The sequence below is a fragment of the Amblyomma maculatum genome, chromosome 6 (assembly GCF_055883805.1).
Source record: "Amblyomma maculatum isolate TAMU_Amacu chromosome 6, ASM5588380v1, whole genome shotgun sequence".
NCBI classification, from domain to species: domain Eukaryota; kingdom Metazoa; phylum Arthropoda; class Arachnida; order Ixodida; family Ixodidae; genus Amblyomma; species Amblyomma maculatum.
Window position 1 is genome coordinate 174,482,993 of NC_139349.1, and position 22,192 is coordinate 174,505,184.

The 22,192-nt window shown below is 45.9% G+C and overlaps 1 pseudogene; it reads right to left on the minus strand.

The window, feature by feature from the left end:
* Positions 1-16,690: 16,690 nt before the first annotated feature.
* Positions 16,691-20,893, minus strand: LOC146187440 (uncharacterized; annotated as a pseudogene).
* Between the last annotated feature and the right edge of the window lie 1,299 nt (positions 20,894-22,192).

The window sequence follows — 22,192 nt, forward strand, 5'->3', positions numbered from 1 at the left end:
AAAGTTTGTCCCCGAACGAGTCTACGCGCCACCACTTCGTCTTCCTCTTTCACATGCTCAACCGTCCACTTCGTCCTTCTCTTGCAGATCCGCAACACCGCGCGGCGCAGTGTAATTGACGTAACAATATATAAATAAATAAATATAAATATAAATATATATATATATATATATATATATATATATATATATATATATATATATATATATATATATATATATATATATATATATATATATATATATATATATATATATATATATATATATATATATTCACCGCAAACATCAACCCTTTTCTTTCTCTTACAGGCTTGCTAATACTTCAATAGAGCTCATCCACTCATATAAATACCTGGGTGTCATATTGAGTCATGACTTATCTTGGCGCGAACACGTTACTAACATAATATCATATGCGAATAAAACCTTAGGATTCCTCAAGCGCCATTTACGTCATGCACCTACAGATGTAAGATTACTCGCCTACAACACACTGGTAAGACCTAAACTTGAATACGCGTCCCCCATTTGGAGCCCCCATCAAGGATACCTCATCGATGCACTTGAAGCCATCCAAAATCGCGCAGCTCGTTTCATTCACTCGCAGTATTCATACGAAGTCAGTGTATCATCCTTGAAATCGCAGTCTAACATACGAAGTCTTTCTTTCCGTCGCCGCATCGCCACCCTATCCCTTTTCCACAAATTCTACTACAGCTCACTCCGCCAAGAACCATACATCTGCGCACCTCCGCCACGCATTTCCCATCGCACCGGCCACTCACTTCAAGTCGCTCGTCCACGCGCCCGTACCGTAACCTTTTCGTCTTCCTTCTTTCCACGAGCCGCGTCAGACTGGAACGGCCTATCCCACTCCGTCGTTACCATCACCTGTCCATCATCCTTCAGTGCCAACATTGAAATGTGTTTATCACGTGAAAATCTGTAAAAAAAAAAAAAAAAAAAAAAGTGCAATATTTTATGATTGTCTACCCCACCCCTTATGTAATACCCCGAAAGGGGCCTTTAAGGTTAATAAATGAAATGAAATGAAATGAAATGAAATATATATATTGTTGTTTATTGTTGTGGGACGCTGTGCCCGCCTAGAGATGGACACAGAAGAACGGAGGACACCAGGCAAACACTACTTGTCCCGGCGCTCTTCTTTTGTTCTCTAACCCTCGCGCTCGTCCCGCGCCTCTTCTTTTTCTGGTGCAGCGGTCCTCGGCGCGCGCCGTAACATCTTTCCGGGGGGGGGGGGGGGGGGGGGGGGGGGGGGGGGGGGGGGAGATAGTGTCCGTGAGCTGCTTCAGGCGATCCACTTATGGGGCGGCATTTCGTGGGGAAGACAATGAGGCAGCAGGCGACGACAGTAGTGGGGTTCTCACAGGCCGGATAGGACTAAAAAAAATGGGCCTCATAATGGGCTGTTGCCGCGCAAGGCGGACTTATTGTTGTCCGATGGCGGAACGAATCACTGCCACATCGGCGCAACTATTTGGGCCGTGACCCCTTTTCCCAAGCATTTCAGCCCAGAAGAGCCGAGAATCAGGCCGGGGGAAAGCTTGTACCCATTTAAAAACCGGTGGGTAACCGGCGGCACCAGGGATCGAACCCGGTACCTCCCGAATGCGAGGCGGATACTCTACCACAAGGCCACCGCTGCTTTTTTTTTTTCTTTTTTTTTTACGTGAGGACATCCTCACGTGTCTCGCCGACGCTGGGCTTCAGTGCACTTTGCCGCTCGGAAACTCGCAATTTTAGGCCACGTAGTCTCTAAGGACGGTATTCTTCCCGACCTCACCAAACTTCATCCAGTTGCAGTTTCCGAAGCCAACCTTACTGAAGGAGCTCCGGAGCTTTATCGGCCTCTGCTCCTACTTTCGACGCTTCATCTTGAACTTCGCCTCTATCATCGCTCCTCTGACCCAGCTCCTTGCCGGCAGCTCCGACCTTTTCGCCTGGACTCCAGCCTGCGATAATGCCTTCGACACTTTACGCCGCATTTTGGTTTCGCCTCCCATTCTACGCCACTTTGATCCGACTGCGCTGTTACGACCAAGCATCCGCAATTGCGCGCTCTATTGTTCGCCTGTGGGCATGGATAAGTTTTGTGAATATGTGGTGATGGTCCAATGGCTCTAAGTGAGCCTGTTTCCAGGAATCCTGTTTTGTAAGCATGTTTTGCTTTGTGGACAACCTGCAAATGCCAAATTGACCCTGTCAAGAGAACGTCTGGAAAAACACAAAGAAACGTCCCCCTGAGGGAAATAGCAGGAAGTGCTTTCTTTCTTTTGTTCACCCTTCCAGTCGAGAAGTGCTATCCTCCAGTGATGAATGCCTCCTATCCAAAGGAGACGACAGAGTGACATGTCCGCTGACGTGCAGGACAAGAAAGGAGCATGACTCATACGGCCATTAAGTGATTTCCCGGGAATGCAGGAAAGATTTGCAATTGTCGAAAAGGGACCATGTTGGGAGCCCTATGCGGCGCCACGTGCACTCGGGTTTCTGAGAAGTAAAACCCCTTGTCAGAACCAGCCTGTGGTTTCTTTGCTGAAGAATAGAAATGTACCTCCTCTCCTCGCCGTTCCCAAGCTTTTCCCGCCAACAAGTGATCACGCCCAACGAATGAATGCCGGACCAGTCAGTGCTTCAGACCATCAGTGCAGTGATGTGTTCGATTGGATGCCGATACCTGAGGGGCGTGCCCTGGATTTGGTTGGTCAGCATCTTCAGAGAGGGGCTGGACATAGGGGGTTTTAAGGACGCTGCAGAGCACGAAATGTCGCTCTGGGCCCTGGGTAAACGGCTCATCCAGTCGCTTCTCGCTATGAACTCTTAACGCTTGTCATTTTGCTGATGTACCCTTCTTTTTCATGTAAATATTCTTGTAAATACGTTTTCTCAAAGTGCCAGTAAACCTGCTTGTACATATTTTACCAACTTCGAAGATTCAGTCCTTCTTCAACCCCGAGTCTCTGCACGCTACCAAGTGAAGGCCGGGTCGACATAGCCCCAGCGTCACGACAACTGGTGGCAGCGGTGGGATCTGAATCTACAAGCCCCAACACTGGTGGCGTTGGGATCTGAATCTACAAGCCACAACAACTGGTGGCAGCGGTGGGATAAAGCCCCAACACTGGTGACCAGCGTTGGGATCTGAATCTACAAGCCACAACATCTGATGACTGGAGGTGGGATCTGGATCTACAAGCCACAACATCTGGTGATTGGAGGTGGATCAGAATCTGCAAGCCACAACATCTAGTGATCGGAGGTGGCATCTCAAGCAACAAGCAGGAGCAACAATCGGCCAACAAGAAAGCAGCTCGGAACATCGATCGCATGTGTGGGTGAGTGCTTGGCTTTTCTTCTGATGTGGACCAGGTTCTAGAACAGGGTTAGATTTTAGAACTGGTAAAAAGTGTTGAAACGCCTTTAGGTTTGGTAGTTTGCACTGTTGTTTTGGAAGTAGCCGACACTCGGAGCGATCATGGACCTACAAAAGCTGCAGAAACCGGAACTGTTGCAATTGTGTGAGGAATTGGGAATTGATACAAGTGGTTTGGCACGAAAACCCTTGATTATAAAGGCAATCACTGATCTGGGAACCGATGATGAGGAGCTCAGTGAAGCATGGAACCTCATCGGTCAAAAAAAGGAGCAGCTCAGACAGCAGAAAGAGCGGGAAAAAGAGGAAAAGAGGCGTGAGCGTGAACTTGAGAGGGAAAAAGAGGAAAGGGAGCGCGAACGTGAGTGGGAAAAAGAGGAAAAGAAGCGTGAAAGAGAAGCAAAAAAGCTGGACCAAGAAATTGAGCTCCGGAAATTAGAACTAGAGTTGAGCAAGAGGTCGGGCAATTGTCCCCAGCTAGCGGTACCTCTTCTCAACAAGGAGGCAGATTTCAAGATGTCAAAGTACATGCAGCCATATGTGATATCAGGGGATATCGGTCTGTATCTGGCTAACTTTGAGCGAACCTGCGAAAAACTGTCCTTCCAGCGAGACACTTGGTCTCAGAGATTATTGACGGTTCTGCCCTGCGAGGCAGCGGAGGTTGTCGCGCGGCTAAGCAAGGAGGACGCGGACAACTACGAGAAGGTCAAAGCTTGCCTTCTGAGAAAGTATAGGCTTAGCGCCGAGGCGTTCAGACAACGTTTTCGGAACGCTACCAGGTCCAGGGACGAGAGTTACCCTGAATTCCTATACAATTTAAGAGTCAATTTGGGCGAGTGGCTAAAGAGCACTGATTCCTACAGTGATAGGGACGCTGTAGTCGAGCGAATTCTTTTGGAGCAGTTTTATAGCTGCCTCCCAGAAAAAGAAAGAAATTGGTTACAGGACCGAGGCGAAATTAAGTCGGCAACTGAAGCTGCCGAACTCATTGAGGAATACGCTTCGCGCCGACAGTTCAGCAACCCAGCAGTAGATAGGCTCCGCAATCCCAAGTTCAGTGTAAATAACCGTCAGAAAAGGCACTTTGCTAGATTTGCAGACGAAGAAAGGAAGGCTTCTTCAGGCAAACGCCCTAGAAAGGACGGCAGTGAGAAAAGTGGGGAAGTGACCAACGCGCAGAACACAAAGAAAAAGCTTGAGGCTAGGAAGCCGCTCACATGCTTTAGGTGTAATGAGCAGGGTCACATTGCCGTCAACTGCCGGAAAGAAAAGATTGCTTTCTCGTATGTCAGTGACTGCGAGGAAAATATGCAGCTTTTAGAACCCTACCTGCATGACCTAGTAGTCAACGGGAAGCCTTGCAAGGTACTGCGCGATTCGGCCGCAACGATGGATGTTGTCCATCCGGCGTATGTATCGCCTTCCGACTATACAGGACAGTGTGCGTGGATCCGCCAGGTAGTGGAGGAACAGAGTGTGTGCTTGCCAATCGCGAACGTGGTCATCGAGGGCCCTTTCGGCGAGTTAACAACCGAGGCTGCCGTTTCAGAAAAGCTGCCTAAGTGCTATCCGTATTTGTTTTCCAACAAATCGGACATGCTACTGCGAAAGAGGGGCATCCTTTTCGGAGACAGTGTTGTGCAAGCATTAACACGTTCAAAGGCGCGAGAACTAGCTACACTGCTCATTTCAGAAAAATCAACAGCGGAGGAAACGGCAGTTAAAACAGTGGTAAATGCGGAAAATAGCGGGTCAGAAAAGTTTGAGAGCGAGGCATCTCAGATATGTCAACTTGAAAGTGAGCTTGATGAGACGCGGAATGAGGACGTTCTTGAGAGTAACCTCTTGCCGCCAGTGTCTAGTAATCTCACGAGACTTTTAAGTGGAACCCGAGAGGACTTAACTATGGAGCAAGCCAATGATCCCAAGAATAAGCTCGAAGTACAGTGGGAAGGACCTGCTAAAGTCGTTGCAGAGCTTTCTGACACTAACTACGCAGTGAAAATTCCCGGTAGGCGTAAAGAAGTGCGCATTTATCATTGCAATCTTATGAAGCCTTATGTGCAGAGGGAAGCCGTGGTAAATCTAACGTTAAACCTTCCCGAGGAGATGGGGGACAACTTGATTTGCCTCAGCGGAAAGGGAAGCAACGCTCAGGAGCTTCTCAAAAAGACGGAGCAGAGAGGAGAACTAAAGAAATCCCAGCTGTCCGATCTGGGCGAGATAATAACAGAGTTTGAGGCCTGCTTCGTGGACAGGCCAGGCAGAACTGATTTGACTGAGCACGATATTGAGCTGACTTCAGACGTGCCAGTGCGATCAAGGTGCTACCGATTCTCTCCAAGGCAAAGAGAAATTCTGGATAGGGAAGTAACTCGCATGCTGGAATTGGGAGTAATAAAACCCTCGGAAAGCGATTATGCTTCGCCTATGATCTTAGTAGAAGCTCCAGGTAAAGACCCTAGGCCTGTGGTAGACTACCGAAAGCTAAATTCTCTCACCAGGGATCAAGTGTATCCTATTCCGAATATTGAGGAGAGAGTAGAACAGGTCAGTAGAGCGGCATATGTGACTACGCTGGACCTTACTCGAGGATACTGGCAAGTACCGCTCACTGAACGCGCCAGCAGATACGCGGCTTTCGTCACTCCGACGGGCAGCTACCAGCCAACAATGATGAGTTTCGGGCTCAAAAATGCTCCATTTTGTTTTTCCCGACTCATGGATAGGGTTTTAAAGGGGTGTGAAACATTCGCGGTGCCTTATTTAGACGACATTGCGGTTTTTTCCGACTCATGGGCGGACCATATGGTACATCTAAGAGCTGTACTGAGCCTTTTGCGTCAAGCTGGACTAACCGTAAAGGCCGAGAAATGTTGCCTGGCAAGGGCGACCGTGGACTACTTGGGTCACAATGTAGGTCAAGGTTTCAGGAAACCCAGCGAGATTAAGATTTCTGCGGTAGCAGACTACCCGCGGCCGAGCACGAAGACGGAAATTCGAGCATTCCTGGGTCTGACGGGATACTACAATCACTACATCCCTAACTATTCATCTTTGGCTAGCCCTCTGACCGACGCTCTCCGCAGGACAGAACCGACAAATGTAGTCTGGGACGAACAAAAGGAAGCCTCCTTCGTAAACCTGAAGGCTGTGCTGATTAGCCGTCCGGTATTGCGAGCTCCAGACTATGACCGAGAATTCACGGTCCAGTGTGATGCCAGTGATCGAGGGTTAGGTGCTGTTCTCTGCCAGAGAGATGACGACGGTAATGAGCACCCCGTGCTCTACTTGAGCAGAAAACTGAGTTCTAGAGAGAGGGCTTATTGCGCGTCAGAGAAAGAATGCGCTTGCATTGTATGGGCCATTCAAAAATTGCAGTGCTATCTTGGAGGGGCCAAATTCACCGTAGAGACGGACCATTGTCCCCTGGCTTGGCTGCAAACTGCGACATCGAAGAACAGTCGCCTTCTTAGGTGGAGCTTGATTTTACAGCAGTACAATTTTGAAATAAGATACAAAAAGGGGAAGTTAAATGGGAATGCGGACGCGCTTAGCCGCTCTTTCTAAGCGGTCCGAGATGTTCCTCACCATGTATCCAAATTGATAATCAGGTTTTTTTTTCCGTGCGCTTGTATATGTGTGACTATGTAAAGCAGCACGTTTGGTTTTCTAGGAATACGTGGGTCCTGAACGTCTTGAGAGTGGGCTTTTCTCGAACAACAATGGCAGTTTTCTTTTGACCTGGTCTCTTCAGACGGGAGCCGAGTGCTTGCTTCGACATGTGGTTGAGTTTCAGACAGCTCGAGCAATTTGGCCTACAACAATCAAGACAACGCGACAAGCAACAGCGAGCTTCAAGCGTTCACGTGCAGGCCATTAAGTCGTCTCTTCATGCAGCAGCTGGGACTGCTGCCCTCCGAGACTCTTCTGGCGGGGGAGGAGGCTGTTACGACCAAGCATCCGCAATTGCGCGCTCTATTGTTCGCCTGTGGGCATGGATAAGTTTTGTGAATATGTGGTGATGGTCCAATGGCTCTAAGTGAGCCTGTTTCCAGGAATCCTGTTTTGTAAGCATGTTTTGCTTTGTGGACAACCTGCAAATGCCAAATTGACCCTGTCAAGAGAACGTCTGGAAAAACACAAAGAAACGTCCCCCTGAGGGAAATAGCAGGAAGTGCTTTCTTTCTTTTGTTCACCCTTCCAGTCGAGAAGTGCTATCCTCCAGTGATGAATGCCTCCTATCCAAAGGAGACGACAGAGTGACATGTCCGCTGACGTGCAGGACAAGAAAGGAGCATGACTCATACGGCCATTAAGTGATTTCCCGGGAATGCAGGAAAGATTTGCAATTGTCGAAAAGGGACCATGTTGGGAGCCCTATGCGGCGCCACGTGCACTCGGGTTTCTGAGAAGTAAAACCCCTTGTCAGAACCAGCCTGTGGTTTCTTTGCTGAAGAATAGAAATGTACCTCCTCTCCTCGCCGTTCCCAAGCTTTTCCCGCCAACAAGTGATCACGCCCAACGAATGAATGCCGGACCAGTCAGTGCTTCAGACCATCAGTGCAGTGATGTGTTCGATTGGATGCCGATACCTGAGGGGCGTGCCCTGGATTTGGTTGGTCAGCATCTTCAGAGAGGGGCTGGACATAGGGGGTTTTAAGGACGCTGCAGAGCACGAAATGTCGCTCTGGGCCCTGGGTAAACGGCTCATCCAGTCGCTTCTCGCTATGAACTCTTAACGCTTGTCATTTTGCTGATGTACCCTTCTTTTTCATGTAAATATTCTTGTAAATACGTTTTCTCAAAGTGCCAGTAAACCTGCTTGTACATATTTTACCAACTTCGAAGATTCAGTCCTTCTTCAACCCCGAGTCTCTGCACGCTACCAAGTGAAGGCCGGGTCGACATAGCCCCAGCGTCACGACAACTGGTGGCAGCGGTGGGATCTGAATCTACAAGCCCCAACACTGGTGGCGTTGGGATCTGAATCTACAAGCCACAACAGCGCCTACGGAGATCCACACTGACGCCAGCGGTATTGGGCTTGGTGCCATTCGTACTCAACGTAAGCCTGGTTTCAGCAAGTATGTCGTGGCATACGCCAGCCGAAAATTGACGAAAGCAGAGTCTAATTATTCAGTCACAGAAAGGGAATGTTTGGCCATTATTTCGGCCATCGGAAAATTTCGTCCCTATGTGTATGGCCGACCGTTTTATGTCGTGACCGATCACCATGCTTTTTGCTAGCTGGCCTCTCTGAAAGACCCATCCGGTCGCCTTGCTCGCTGGGCTCTCCGTCTCCAGGAGTCATGTGATTTATCGATCAGGTCTGAAGCATACGAACGCGGATACTCTTTCCCGCTCGCCATTGCCTAGTGATGCCTCCGTCTGACCACGTCTGTGCTTACGATTTGTCGACTCTTTGCACTATCGCAATGGCTACCGAACAGCGGAATGATCCCTGGATCAGTGCACTTTTGGATTTTCTCTCAAGTCCTACTCCCTGTCATTCATCCAAAGCACTCGTCCGGCAAGCCCACCACTCTCCATTCGTGACGGTCTTCTCTATCGCCGCAATTATTTGCTTGATGGACGGAAGTGGCTTCTAGTCATCCCGCTTCATCTCCGCGCCGACATTTGTGCTGCGTACCATGGTGAGCCACAGTGCGCTCACGGTGGCGTATTGAAACCCTACACGCGCCTACGTCTGCGATTTTACTGGCGTGGAATGTACCGCTTTATACGACATTACGTGCACACTTGCGAATCTTGTCAACACCAAAAAACTCCTCAGAAGCCCGCTGTTTCATTGCAGCCTACTCGTCCGTCTGACAGCGTTGGCATAGATTTGTGGGCTCGGCAGCAGCACATCGAGCACAATGCTCAAGAACCCGTTTTGCTTCATTGCGCAGGTGCTAGCCGTAATGCTGGCCACACGACCATCCTGCCTTGGTCAAGGTTCCTCCCGATTGCTTTTACATCAAGCGAATGACGTTTGCTTTGAGACCACAGCACGTGCCGATGTTTGCTTGATTAAGGACCCCAACGTGCCTATCATCACCGTTTCTGCGACTGCGCCATCACAGGGGACGTCACATCACGGGGACATCGACGCCTTTATAAGAAGACTCTCATCGCCGCCTGCACCCAGTGGGCTCGGCAGCAGCACATCGAGCACAATGCTCAAGAACCCGTCTTGCTTCATTGCGCAGGTTGGTAACTCCTTATCTGCCTGTTGTTATCGTAGCGACAACCGCTTTCTGTTGCTGCTGCCCTGCCCACTGTGTATAAGGAATGCTTTATCGTTCGTTTATTCTTTCCAAGAGGATCTTTTAAAATGTGGTGACATAGAATCAAATCCAGGCCTAGAAATGACAGAAAAGGAAATGCTTCAGCAGCTACTCTTGGGACAAAACACCCTGACGTCGTCTGTCAATGACATTTTGGCAAAACAGGGTTCTTTCGAAGAAAAGATAGATAGCTTGACAGATCGAATTAAAAGTCTTGAAAATGAGGTAACAACTATCAATACTTTAAAAACGGAAGTAGAGGACCTGCAGTAACTGTAAATAAACTAGAAGCCACCGTTTCATACCTGTTAAACAAAACTGACGACTTGGAAAACAGGAGCCGTAGGAACAACCTATTGATTTACGGATTAAAAGAAGAAAATGAAGAAACAGAAGCGGAGCTTACAGGCAGAATAACGGAGGAAATTTTTGACGAGAAGTTGGGACTTGCAATAAGCAGCATTGAAAGGTGCCACCGAATAGGTATGAAATCAAAAAAGAACCGCCCTGTCATCATTAATCTGAGCGACTACCGAGAGAAGGCTTCAATAATGAAGGCATGCCCGAAGTTGAAAGGCACAGATTTTTCAGTTAGTGAAGACTTTTCAAAACGAATCCGTGACATCAGAAAAAAGTTATGGGAAAGCGCATCTCAGGAAAAGAGCAACGGTGCAAAAGTTAAGCTGGTTTTTGACAAGTTAAGCATCGATGGTGATATGTTCGGATGGGATAATGTAAGAAACGCTCGGTATAAAATCCCGAGGAATAAAAAATGGCACCAGAAAGGGAACAATCCGGATTTCAAAATTCTTAACGTAAATTGTCGGAGCATCGTTAATAAAGTTGAAGAACTCGAAGGTTTACTGTTCTCACATGATGCGGACGTTGCCATGCTTACGGAGACATGGTTGAGCAGTGAAGTATTTGACAGTGAATTTGTACCTAAGGACTATAAGGTTTTTCGTGGTGACCGTGATAGAAGAGGTGGTGGAGTGGCAATTTTGTTTAAATCATCACTGCAACTTTTTAGAATGCCTGATGCTCCAGGCATTGAAGCCGTATTTTGTAAAACATACATCAACAAGATCCGCTTTGTTCTTGGTGTTTTCAATAGGCCTCCCAGTTCTTCTGTTACGGTCTTGGAAAACTTAAGAGCATATTTACAATGTCATGTCAAAACAGACGATACACTAATACTGGCTGGGGATTTTAACTTACCTAATATTGATAGGCAATATTTTTCATCACGCTATGCCCATAATGCTGATTCTACCATGCTCGATATTGTGTTCACATTTGACTTGTTGCAAGTAGTAAATAATTTTACGAGGGTGCAAGGAGCCATAGGATCCATTCTTGATCTATTTTTTGTAAGTGGTGCTATCCGTAATCTCATAACCTGTGATGTCACAAATGGGATATCTGATCACAAAGCTGTACTTCTGAGCTTGTCAAATGTGTACCCAGATCGCCAGAATAATGTGCATTTCTTTCCCAATTTTTCGCGTGCTGATGATGAGTCTATTCTGGATGTGCTTGATTTATGTTTTGATAGTTTTAGAAACAGTACTGCTAGCGTGAATGACCTATGGCTGTCGTTTAAAAATATTGTCTCCGACTGTATTGACCGTTTTGTTCCCAAAATTGCAAAAACTCTGTTTACCGTAACCCATGGATCTCTCGGGAGACGTTGCGCTTACAGCGAAGACTTAAAAGGTTAAAAAAGAAATCAAATAGAAACTTATCATTAAAACCAATCGTGGAAGAAATTTCCGAACAACTTAAGCAGAAAATAATTTGCGACAAAGAAACGTATTACGGAACGTTCCTGCCTTCGTTCATTAGAACGTCTCCTGAGAAGTTCTGGCGCCAAATCACGCCAAAGTCTTCCTCCACGAATGAATTTATTGTAGACGGCAAATGTGTACGTGATGAGGCGGTGATTTGTTCTGCGTTCAACAAATTCTTCCAATCGGTATTCACACAAGACAATGGTTGTGTCCCCAACTTTTCGGTATCGCTCCCTGCCATAACTGATGTTGGTCATTTCAGAGACCGGTGTTTTTAATTTGCTCCTGGATCTTGACGTGAAAAAATCTTCAGGCCCCGATAAGATACCAAACGCATTTTTGAAACAGTATGCAGAGTCGTGCGCGAAATACTTGTCAATTGTATACACTAGATTTTTACGTGATGGTTCTTTACCGGATGACTGGCGGACAGCCGAGATTAAACCTTTGCACAAAATCGGCAAAAAAGCACACATTGAGAATTATTGGCCTATATCCCTGACGTCCACATCATGTAAAATTTTAGAACACATAATTCATAAACATATATTAGGTTCCTTGGAAGAGCACAAAGTACTTACAAGTGTTCAACATGGTTTCAGGCGTGGGTTTTCTACAATTACACAATTAGTTGAGACAGTACACGATTTCGCTCAATCGATTAATCAGGGAAAACAAACCGATGTCATATTCATAGATTTTCGCAAAGCATTTGACAAGGTGTCGCATAACAAACTAATTCATAAACTAAGCTATTATATAAAAAACGACCATATACTTACATGGATTACAGCCTACTTTTCAAACAGATGTCAATTTGTCACCCTAAACCATACTTCTTCCAACAGTGCCCAGGTTGTGTCCGGCGTCCCCCAGGGATCCGTTTTGGGACCACTTTTATTTTTGCTATTTATTAATGATATTGTGTCTGGCCTTTCTGTCCGCGTGAAGCTTTACGCAGATGATTGTATATTGTACAAAGAGGTTTCTTCAGTTGATGACCAGGTGTGTTTGAATAATGATCTAGAAAAGGTTATTGCGTGGTGCAACGATTGGCAGATGTGTATTAATTGTGAGAAAACCGTTTTCATGAGAATTACACACAAGAAAAGTCCTCTTCATTTTGTGTACGGTACTAACAACACATCATTATTGGAGGTAACAGAATATAAATATTTGGGCTTATGGATTACTAACAACCTTTCATGGACAAAACACATAGATGCGGTTGTAGCTAATTCACTGCGCAAACTTTTTTTTCTTGAGGCGCTCACTGAAGTCATCTCCGCCCAGTGTCCGCCTATTAGCTTACAACTCCCTCATCCGTCCACTGTTAGAATATGCCGTAATTATATGGCACCCTTTCACCTTAACTAACATTCATAAACTTGAGCGCATACAGCCTAAGGTCGTTAGGTTTGTATTTAATTCATATGGCCGTGCGTCTGTCAGCGAGCTTGTGAAGCGTAGTGGATTACCTTCTGTGACTGAGCGCAATCGTATCTGCCGATTAAAGTTTCTTTTCCAGCTCGTAAAAGGTCATTATAATATTAACACTTCCAATTATATTACTTACTCTTCAGGTTATAACACGAGACAAAGGCATGCACTAACAATAACCCCTGTGAACGCGCGGAATAACTGTTTTAAATATTCTTTCTTTCCGAGGACAATTACGGAATGGAATAAACTTAATAGCGAGACTGTAACTCAAAGTTCTTTACTAATGTTTGAAAAGTGCCTGCAAATTTTATGAATTTGAGTGCGTTTATATGCTTGTATTTCTTTTTGTTTTTCCCACCCTGCTATGATCTGTACCAGATCGCAGTACCTATAAATAAATAAATAAATAAATAAATAAATAAATAAATAAATAAATAAATAAATAAATAAATAAATAAATAAATAAATAAATAAATAAGTAAATAAATAAATATGGCCCTCTTCCTAGTACTGTCGCTGGAAAGCGGTGGATTCTCGTGGCAGTAGACCATCTTATTCGCTAGACTGAAACCGTTACCCTCTGCCTCCACAAGAGACGTTGCTTTGTTTTTTCTCAACAACTTGATTCTTCGCCACGGGACTCCGAAGGAACTACTCAGTGACCGCGGACGCGTTTTCTTGTCCGACGCTCTTGAGGCCCTACTAAAAGAATGCTGCATCATTCGCACCGCTATTTCTTACCACCATCAGACGAAAGGCCTGACAGAACGCTTCAACCGTACTCTGAGTGACATGCTGGCCATGTACGTCAACGACGCTCATTCCAACTGGGACCAGGTTCTTCCTGCCCTTCGTAACCTACGCGTACACCACTGCCATACAGACCACCACTGGCTTCTCTCCCTTCTTTCTTATTTACGGGCGCGAGCCAACCTGCACAAAGGACGCGCTTTTTCCACCGCCCTGATGTTTCTGAATCGACGCCACTCTCGGACGCCGCCCAGTACGCAAAAGAATGCCGTCAGCTTGCTCGTTCGCTTACAAAAAAATAAATAGTGGCAACAAAAACACCATCGTGACACTGGCGAGGCGCCTTCATATGCACCCAACTCCCTGGTGTGGTTCTAGGTTCTTCGTGGAGCAGCGCTAGCTGTCTCCACGAAGGGCGCGGATGGCGCTGCCCCGGCTTTACTGTGTGTTACCTGGGCAGCCGCCGATGGCCGCTGTGACTCCGCGCCCTGCTCTGTCACAGGAAGGCTTTACTGGCAATGAAAGTCTCTTCCGTGCTTCCCCGTAAGTTATATTTTCCGTAACTTTCAGTGTGATTACTTCCTTTTCTTTTTTCCATGCAGGGCATGACCGCGAGTAAGCAGGATGATTGCCTTGACAGTTTGTACAAAGGTGTGGTTCAACATCACAGGTATCTGTAGGGTGATGGGAAGCACATTTGGCACAGGCGAGTTGGCCACGGCAGCTCTGTGAGCTGTGGCCATACCGTTGGCAGTTATAGCATCTACGTGGGTTTGGGATGTAGGGCCTCAGGTTTATCTTTGTGTAGCCTACTTCGACAGATTCTGGGATAGTGCTTCCAGCAAAGGTGAGTATTATATGCTTTGTTTCTATCTCTTTGTTGTCTTGTCTTATCTTTATCCGGCAAACATCTGTGACATTTTGGTCTTTCAGGCCTTCAAGGAGTTCTTGCTCGCTCACTACCTAAGGTCATAATCAGAGATGACTCCTCGGACAGTGTTTAGTGTTCGGTGCAGGCTAATTGTAACTACTATTTCTCCAAACGATTTGACTGCGCTTAACTTCTGATGCTGATGATTTTAGATTAATTTTAACAGCAGGTCTCCGTTTCCAAGTTTCTTTATCTTATAGCCCTGGCCTATTGCCTCAGTCAATGTTCGTGAAACGACAAGTGGGGACCCAAGTCGTGCAGTTATTCCTGGGGACCACGTAGAAACGAGGAAAGTTGTTTAAGTTATTTGAAAAGAACACGGCGGTATCGGTGCACTCCCTTTTAGAAGGAGGACGATCAGGAATAAAGAGTTTAGAAGCCATAAAATGGCTTTTTTGTTCGGCCAGGGCGGCGGCCACCCACTGCGGAGCCACACAAGGGGACGCGACAGGAGCTTGCAAGAAGATCCTGCCTGTGCCAGTCGCACACCGTAGCTATAACCAAATATGGCTGAACTCAGGGTGGTTCGCCACACAAGGTTAACCCTCGCCGCCTGGAAATAGGAAGAAACGGAGACGATCGGAGAAGAAAGGACAGTTGTATGAAAGAAAATAGGAAAGTAAAAGATGGAGGGGAGGATAGGAAAAGGCGACTGCTTATTTGCCCCGGGTGGGCAGCCCGGAGGCGCCGTCTATGGGAAGCGTGGGCCAAAGTGGTGTGTTGCCTCCGCCGAGGGGCCTTAAAGGTCCAAACACCCGGCATCGGCTCAACCACCAGGGTCCCCTTTTCTCCAGACACGGCGATATATAGTATGTTAGAAGACTGAACATTCTGCCTTGTTGGATTGGTGATCACTTGCGTGATAGCAAACGCTTCGCACATGTTCAGGAAATCCCGCACAGTAAAATTAGATGTTTTGTATAGATTAGCCAAGTCAATTTCATAGAAGTTGAAGTCGCCTAATATCAGAAAACTGGCATGCGGAAGTTCTGAAGCAATCGTGTGAAGGGCGTCATGAAAGGAAGGGATGAACGAAGTGTCGCTGTCGGGAGCACGGAAGCAGGCGCAGATTACTGTTGGTGGAAATGAGGCTTTCGAAAAGATAAAAAGTATTTCAAGGGGAGAGTCAGTCGTTAGTGTAGTAGATTGCATATTACGATGAGTAGCTATTAAGACGCCACCAGCTCTTTTACCTTTACGGTCACGGCGGAACACGTCGCAGTTGGGAAATATGACCGGTACTTCGTTATCGATGATGTTTTCATTTAGCAATGTTTCGGTTAGCACAACTAAGATACTTTCTGTAGTGTCGATTATACTAGTTATTTCATCGTGCTTAGGCAGGAGGCCCCTCATGTTGGTGTAAAGGATTGAAAGTGAGCTAGAAGGGTCAGTTTTTGAGGTCCTGGTTGATAGCTATGGGGTTCGAGGTGAAACAAGTTGAGATGAGTGATCGCATGCGTATGTGGTGTTTCCAACTACCATTCTATCATGCCGGAGAGTGCACTTTTTCTGATGACTTTTAGCGTAGTCTATCAAGTTCTTACGAAAAATGCGAGTATTGCGGGAAAAATCTTTGGAGACACCGTAATCAGTACTTTTAAAGCGTTTTGCGTTAGAAAGAATTTGTTCTTTCGCTTTGAAGTGGGCGAATTTAACTATGATGTGTCTATTCTTGTTACCTTTCAATTGACCAAGCCGGTGGGCCCGTTACCGGCATTTGCAAATCTGAACTGGACCTCAACATTCAGCCAATGTTCATTGGCTGAATGTTGAGGTCCAGTTCAGATTTGCAAATGTCGGTAATAATCTTTTCGAATTCGGCCCAGGTTTCACGGTCGGTATTTTTTACTCCGAAGAATACTAGATTAGATCGGCGGGCTCTGTCTTCGCTTTTATCTAGCCTACCCACAATTTCGCCAAGTTTATTTGCGTTATCTTCAGCGAGACATTGGACGCCGTTAATATGGGCCCGGAGCGAACCAATTGAGACACAGTCTTCATCAATTTTTGTTAGCCTTGTTTTTATCTCATCAAATGTTTTTTCGTGCTGAGCCAATTTGGTGTGGATTGATTTCATTTAGTTGAGGATAGTTGCCTGCCCTTTTTGTAACTCGTCCAGTGCCTGCAGCAACTCATTGTTCATGTCGGCGCTTCCTGAGTGAGTGTTAGGCCCGGGGTTTTGCTCGATATCGCCACACAGCAACAGAAGGTCAAAAATGGCATGCGCACATTCACTTGCAATGGCAGAACAACACTCGACAGCACTTTCAGACCGGTGTAATGGGTACGCTAAAGAAGGTCAATATTGTTTACCTGCACGAGGAAAAGGCGAGTCACTTTAGTGGGACTGTCTTTGGTTGTGCTGCCGAGTCTCTGAAGGAGGCGTCGATTCCGTGGGGTTTCATACGGGTTGATGGCAATGTAGCTGAGATAGCTAGCTGGCAGTTCAGTTAGCTGCCTGGGGTGACGTCAGAGGGCAATAATGTCGGTCTGTCGATGAATCCCGGTCAGATGCCGGTCGGTGTGGCAGGCACTGTCCTTCAGCGATGGGGGCGCGCTTCCAGGACCAGGCGCGCTTCCAGGGCCATGAAGCGAGAACGTCCGGCACATCGACGCGACAGGCCCAGAAATCAGGCGGCCATGAACAGGCAATGAAGATCAGCTGCACGAAGAAAAGGCGAGTCATTTTAGCGTGACTGCCTTTGGGTGTGCTGCCGAGTCCACTCTATTGATTGTGTCACTGCCTATTCTAAGTCATATTTGAATGACATATTGCGCAAGCACTTGATCAAATGTGGAGCATCAAAACTAAAGAAAAGCGGCTCACCATTGATGCGTAGGATGGATTTTGAGGGGTTACCGGTTACGGGGTTCGAAAACAAAAATACATTTTGGTTTCCCTGATCCCAAAATACAGCCCCAGGTTTTAATCCATCTGCACCCAGTAATTTGTAGCACTGGAAAAGAAGGTCACGCAGAACACTCGCATGTGCCTGCTTTATCCGCAAAGAAATAGCCAAGAGCACCGTGGCCAAGAGGCTGCTTCCACGGTGTGCATATTCCTTTGGCCATGAACACAAGAGCCCCATTTGCACGATTTCGCCCTTGTACTGTACTAAACGAGAATTTGAGTTGGAATGATCATGTTGATATGGTGGTGAACAAGCTGTCAAAAGTTGTGGGTATCTTGTTTCGAGTGAAATATTTTATGCCGAAGCGTATTAAGGAAATATTGTATAATGCTTTCTTTTCTTCTGTTGTTAAGTATTGCTTTTTGGTGTGGGGTACCACGACGTTTACTAATATTAACCGCTTATAACTCCTTCAAAAGAAAGCTGTTCGAAATGTTATGAATGCTCCCCGACTTGGACACACTGAACCAATTTTCAATGAACTTCGAATTATCCGCTTGCCACAATTATACGAAACTTTGCTCTTGCGGCGGTATGAAATCGGTGTTCACAATAATAACTGCCTGGTGATAAAGCTGTCAGGATTGCAACGCAAAGAGTCAATATACACTACACGAACGACACCCAAATGGTTTGTACCTAAGATCCGAACAAATTATGGTTACCAAATGCTGAGCTACACTCTCCCGCATCAATTAAATAAACAGTCTGAACGAATGTATAGGTAATGAAAAATTGGTTGTTTTATGTTTGTTCTTGTTTGTAAAAGTGATATTATACTATGTACCACTGCAATGTCTCTGTAGGGTGCGTCGGCCTCGTCAAGCCTTTCCTTTTTGCCGGCGCACCCAACATCCTCAAGATGTTAAATAAACATTATTCTTATTCTCATTCTTATTCTTATATTCTTCAAGGCCTTCAAATCTGCCTGACACTGGGTTGTACAAAAGTTTCTTTGTAACGTGCATTTATTCGAAAACTACAGTGCAGGCCCTGTCTTTCCGCAAAACAGACGCTGCCCGTCTCTTGAAAATCTCACCTTCATTGATATACGTGAAAGCCAATGATGCAGGGACCTAATAGATGGAAGTTTTAGGAGTAGCCTGCAATACCTATAGCTTTTCGGACTATGAAAGTATAGAGGCCTAAAGTGAACGTTTTGTTCTGGCTGCACCATCTACGGGCAAACCTGCTGGTGTGGGTCATCATCAACTGAGCCTGTACAAGAGCAGCAACAGCTGGAGTCACATTCTCACGCGCAGTTTCTGCCACTTCGACAGCAACAAACTTCATGTATCTGCGCTGGCGCAGCCGTCCTTGCTGTCACTTGCTGCTGTCACGAAGCTGCCTGAGCTTGGCTCTGAGCTTCTAAAGTGGCCACCTTTCATTGATGGGGCCGGTGAAAGATCCTGCAAGGTAAATAAAAAGCATCAGAGCAATTAGCAGCTGTCGGTTCAGTACATCCTTACAGAACCAAGAAATGCATGTCAGTGTGAAAGCGTCGCAATGTTAGCAACACCAACCTTTACAAGAAAGCGATGAACCGCTGCGGGAAGGTGATGATACAGCACACAAAGGCAGTACTGCAAGCTCTCCAGCCGTGTTGGTCTGTGCAGATGACGTGCTGGCCCGAGCGTACGTGTGGTTATGTTATCATCGTGCGACAGCAGGAAGTAATGCAAGAACAAAATATAGCTGCAGCACAGTTTCGAAAGCGCAGCCAGAAACCAAATAATGCAAAACGTTTTTTAAGCCCCTAAAGCAAAATCAGCACTTACAATTAACTACTATCAAGGCACTGCCGTGGGTCCGCGCTTGACTCAATGTGAACAACTCTGGGTGTCTGCATCTCTAAAACACACGGTCAAGATACTGTAGCATGTTTCTGCCCCATCCTTTCTTGCATTACTCCAAAAGATTGGAAACAACAATCACTTTATATGATGAGTTGCAGCGATTTGGAATCCTCGCTGAGCATGTACCCCTTTATAACTGCTTGACTGGGCATGGCGCCTATTAAACAAATAACAATTCGCCCTGTATTGTCATCATTTCCCAGAGAGGTATCCACAATGTTTTCGATCCTTCTTACCTGACTCTCCATTCTCATGCAGTGACGAAGTTGCACTTAGATTGGACGGTGAAGCACCAATGTGGCTGCTGTGTTTATTTCATGTGTTTTGGGGGCTTGCGGCCTTGTCAAGTTGTCATTACAACTTTTTTCTGCTGTGCTCCCTCATCCTATGTACACATTGGGTGTAAATAAAACATTATTATTATTATTATTATTATTATTATTATTATTATTATTATTATTATTATTATTATTATTATTATTATTATTATTATTATTATTATTATTATTATTATTATTATTATTATTATTATTATTCGAGGCATCTGAAATGACATTTACAAGAAGGAAGGACGCATAACTGTACCCTGGTGGCTATTAATTTGCAAACAACTGTAACTCCCACACCGTGCGCTTAAGATACAGCACCACTCGTGAAGGAAAAATGTTACCTGTTGAAATTAACCTCTGCTTAGCACTTTGATTCGTTACGCTACCAATTTCAATGAAATCAGAAGGTATAAAGTGCGCATAAATAATTTATAATTTCTTATGTGCAATACCGGCTAGAAAAGCGCTAGACATGCTTCTCAGGCAACCAGCGACAACTCAAATATAATGATGTGCATGATATCACATGCCCGTTCGCCTTTGCAGGTCAACATAGCATACATAAAATAAGCTGCAATAAGATGAACGCACAGACAATTGCCGAATAAGGAGGAAAATGTGCTTTTGATACAAACAGCAAGAACAGAGGTATTGATTATTGCGCTTCGATTATTGTAGTGGTGTGCATGATCTCATACGTTATACATCTTCGTGCAATATCTCAATAAATGTTTTCCATTCCGTGAAACTTCGTCTGTCTAAGCCTCTTCGTAAGAGGCAAGATTAAAACCTTTATGGACACAAAAAAGAATAGTTCCAGAGTTGGAGTACTAAATACTCCGTGCATGAAGATAGGGCGGTATAATTTTTAAGGTATATTTAGCACTTGTTTTAGCAGGCCGTCCTGGTAACTCACGCACACCTTAGGAATGCAAGGTGTGTACTGCAGGCTACTAGATATTCTTGAAAACATGAAGCCTAGTATGCACGAAATTATTTAGCTATGAAACAGGCGAAAGCATCCCGAAAAATGTTATGGAGCTAGAAACAGACGGCACTAACAAGAGCAAATTCACCGGTGGAAGTCAGGCGGGAAGCGCTGGTGTAGTAAGATACCGACGGTCGAGTCCAAGCTACTGCAATGTGCCACAGAGCCTCGCTTCCTCACTTTGCGCGCACTCATCTTGCGATAGAGCGCTTGAAATGTAGACCGAGAAGCGTAATACAATGCTGCAAAAAGACTTCGCACTGGCCGCACGTCGAAGGAGACGAAATCAAGAAAACTCGGCTGCAGGGGGATATTAATCTCACCAAACGGCGACACAGCAGCGACCAGCAAAGACGTCGAAACCTTCGCAAAAGGGACATTTTCAGACTTGCGAACTCAATTTATACGCTTTCCCGGCGCACCACAGCAGACAACGACAAGAAACCGCTTCATTATGGTGGCTTCGTCAGCTTCGTTGCCTTGGCTACCTCTGTGGTTGCCTACTTCTCCAAAGGCCTGCAAAATCTCGCCAAGACCAATACAGCATCAAGGGGGCGCAATAAGAGTGTTGCAGATTTCCTTTAATTTAATTAATAAAATACCATTAATAAAATACCAAACCTCATTCACAACGAAGTTATAAAAATATCTATTCCTTTTATGTTGATTCATACTTTTTAATATCAAGTAATATAATTTCTTAAACGGGCGATGACAGGGTCAGGTCGATGTATTGCCGTTTTATACTTCTGTGAATAATATACAGGTCTCTGATTATGCACGTAAAGTTTTAGTGCCTAGCGCGCGGAGCATATTACTTAAAACGCAATAGAAATCGGATTCGGGAAGCTCCTCCTGCGAGAGCGATCGCCAATTTGAAATGCTCGTGTGACGTCAGAGAGGATACGCGGCGGAGCGTCGTCTGCAATGCAGGCTGCAGTATCAAATGGCATTTCTCTCTCTCTCTCTTTTGTGGACGATTGACACAGTGGTCGTCCCTCATGCAGAAGTTTTTGATGAAGATAAGTTACCGCACGAAAGCGATATAGAGTAAAATATGTCTTCTTCAGCACGGTCACAGTCAGTGGGCTGCACGGTTCGGTTCCTTGGCTTATCGACGCGCTGATCTGTCGCATTACACCGGCGACAAAGCTAGCACGACGGTTGCCTAACGTGTGAGGTTTTCGGCCCCGCGACGCCTACGGAACTGATCAGCGCACGGTCGCCCGACCTGTTTTGATCGGATCGGAGGCCGAGCGAGAACTTGACACCTGATGAGTTAACGACTTGAACGGCTGCGCTTGTCTGTAGCTTAACTGTGTTAGAAAAAGGAAAACAAGCGGCTGCACTTTATATGTTCCACCTTCTCATCGACAATGACCTTGGCCAGAAGTCGGTGCCTAGTTCCGCGACGAGTAGGCCTAGCGCTAGTACGCGGGATTTGGGTCTAGGGTTTCGGTGATTGCGTAGCGCATTCACAAACTTTAGCGCTTG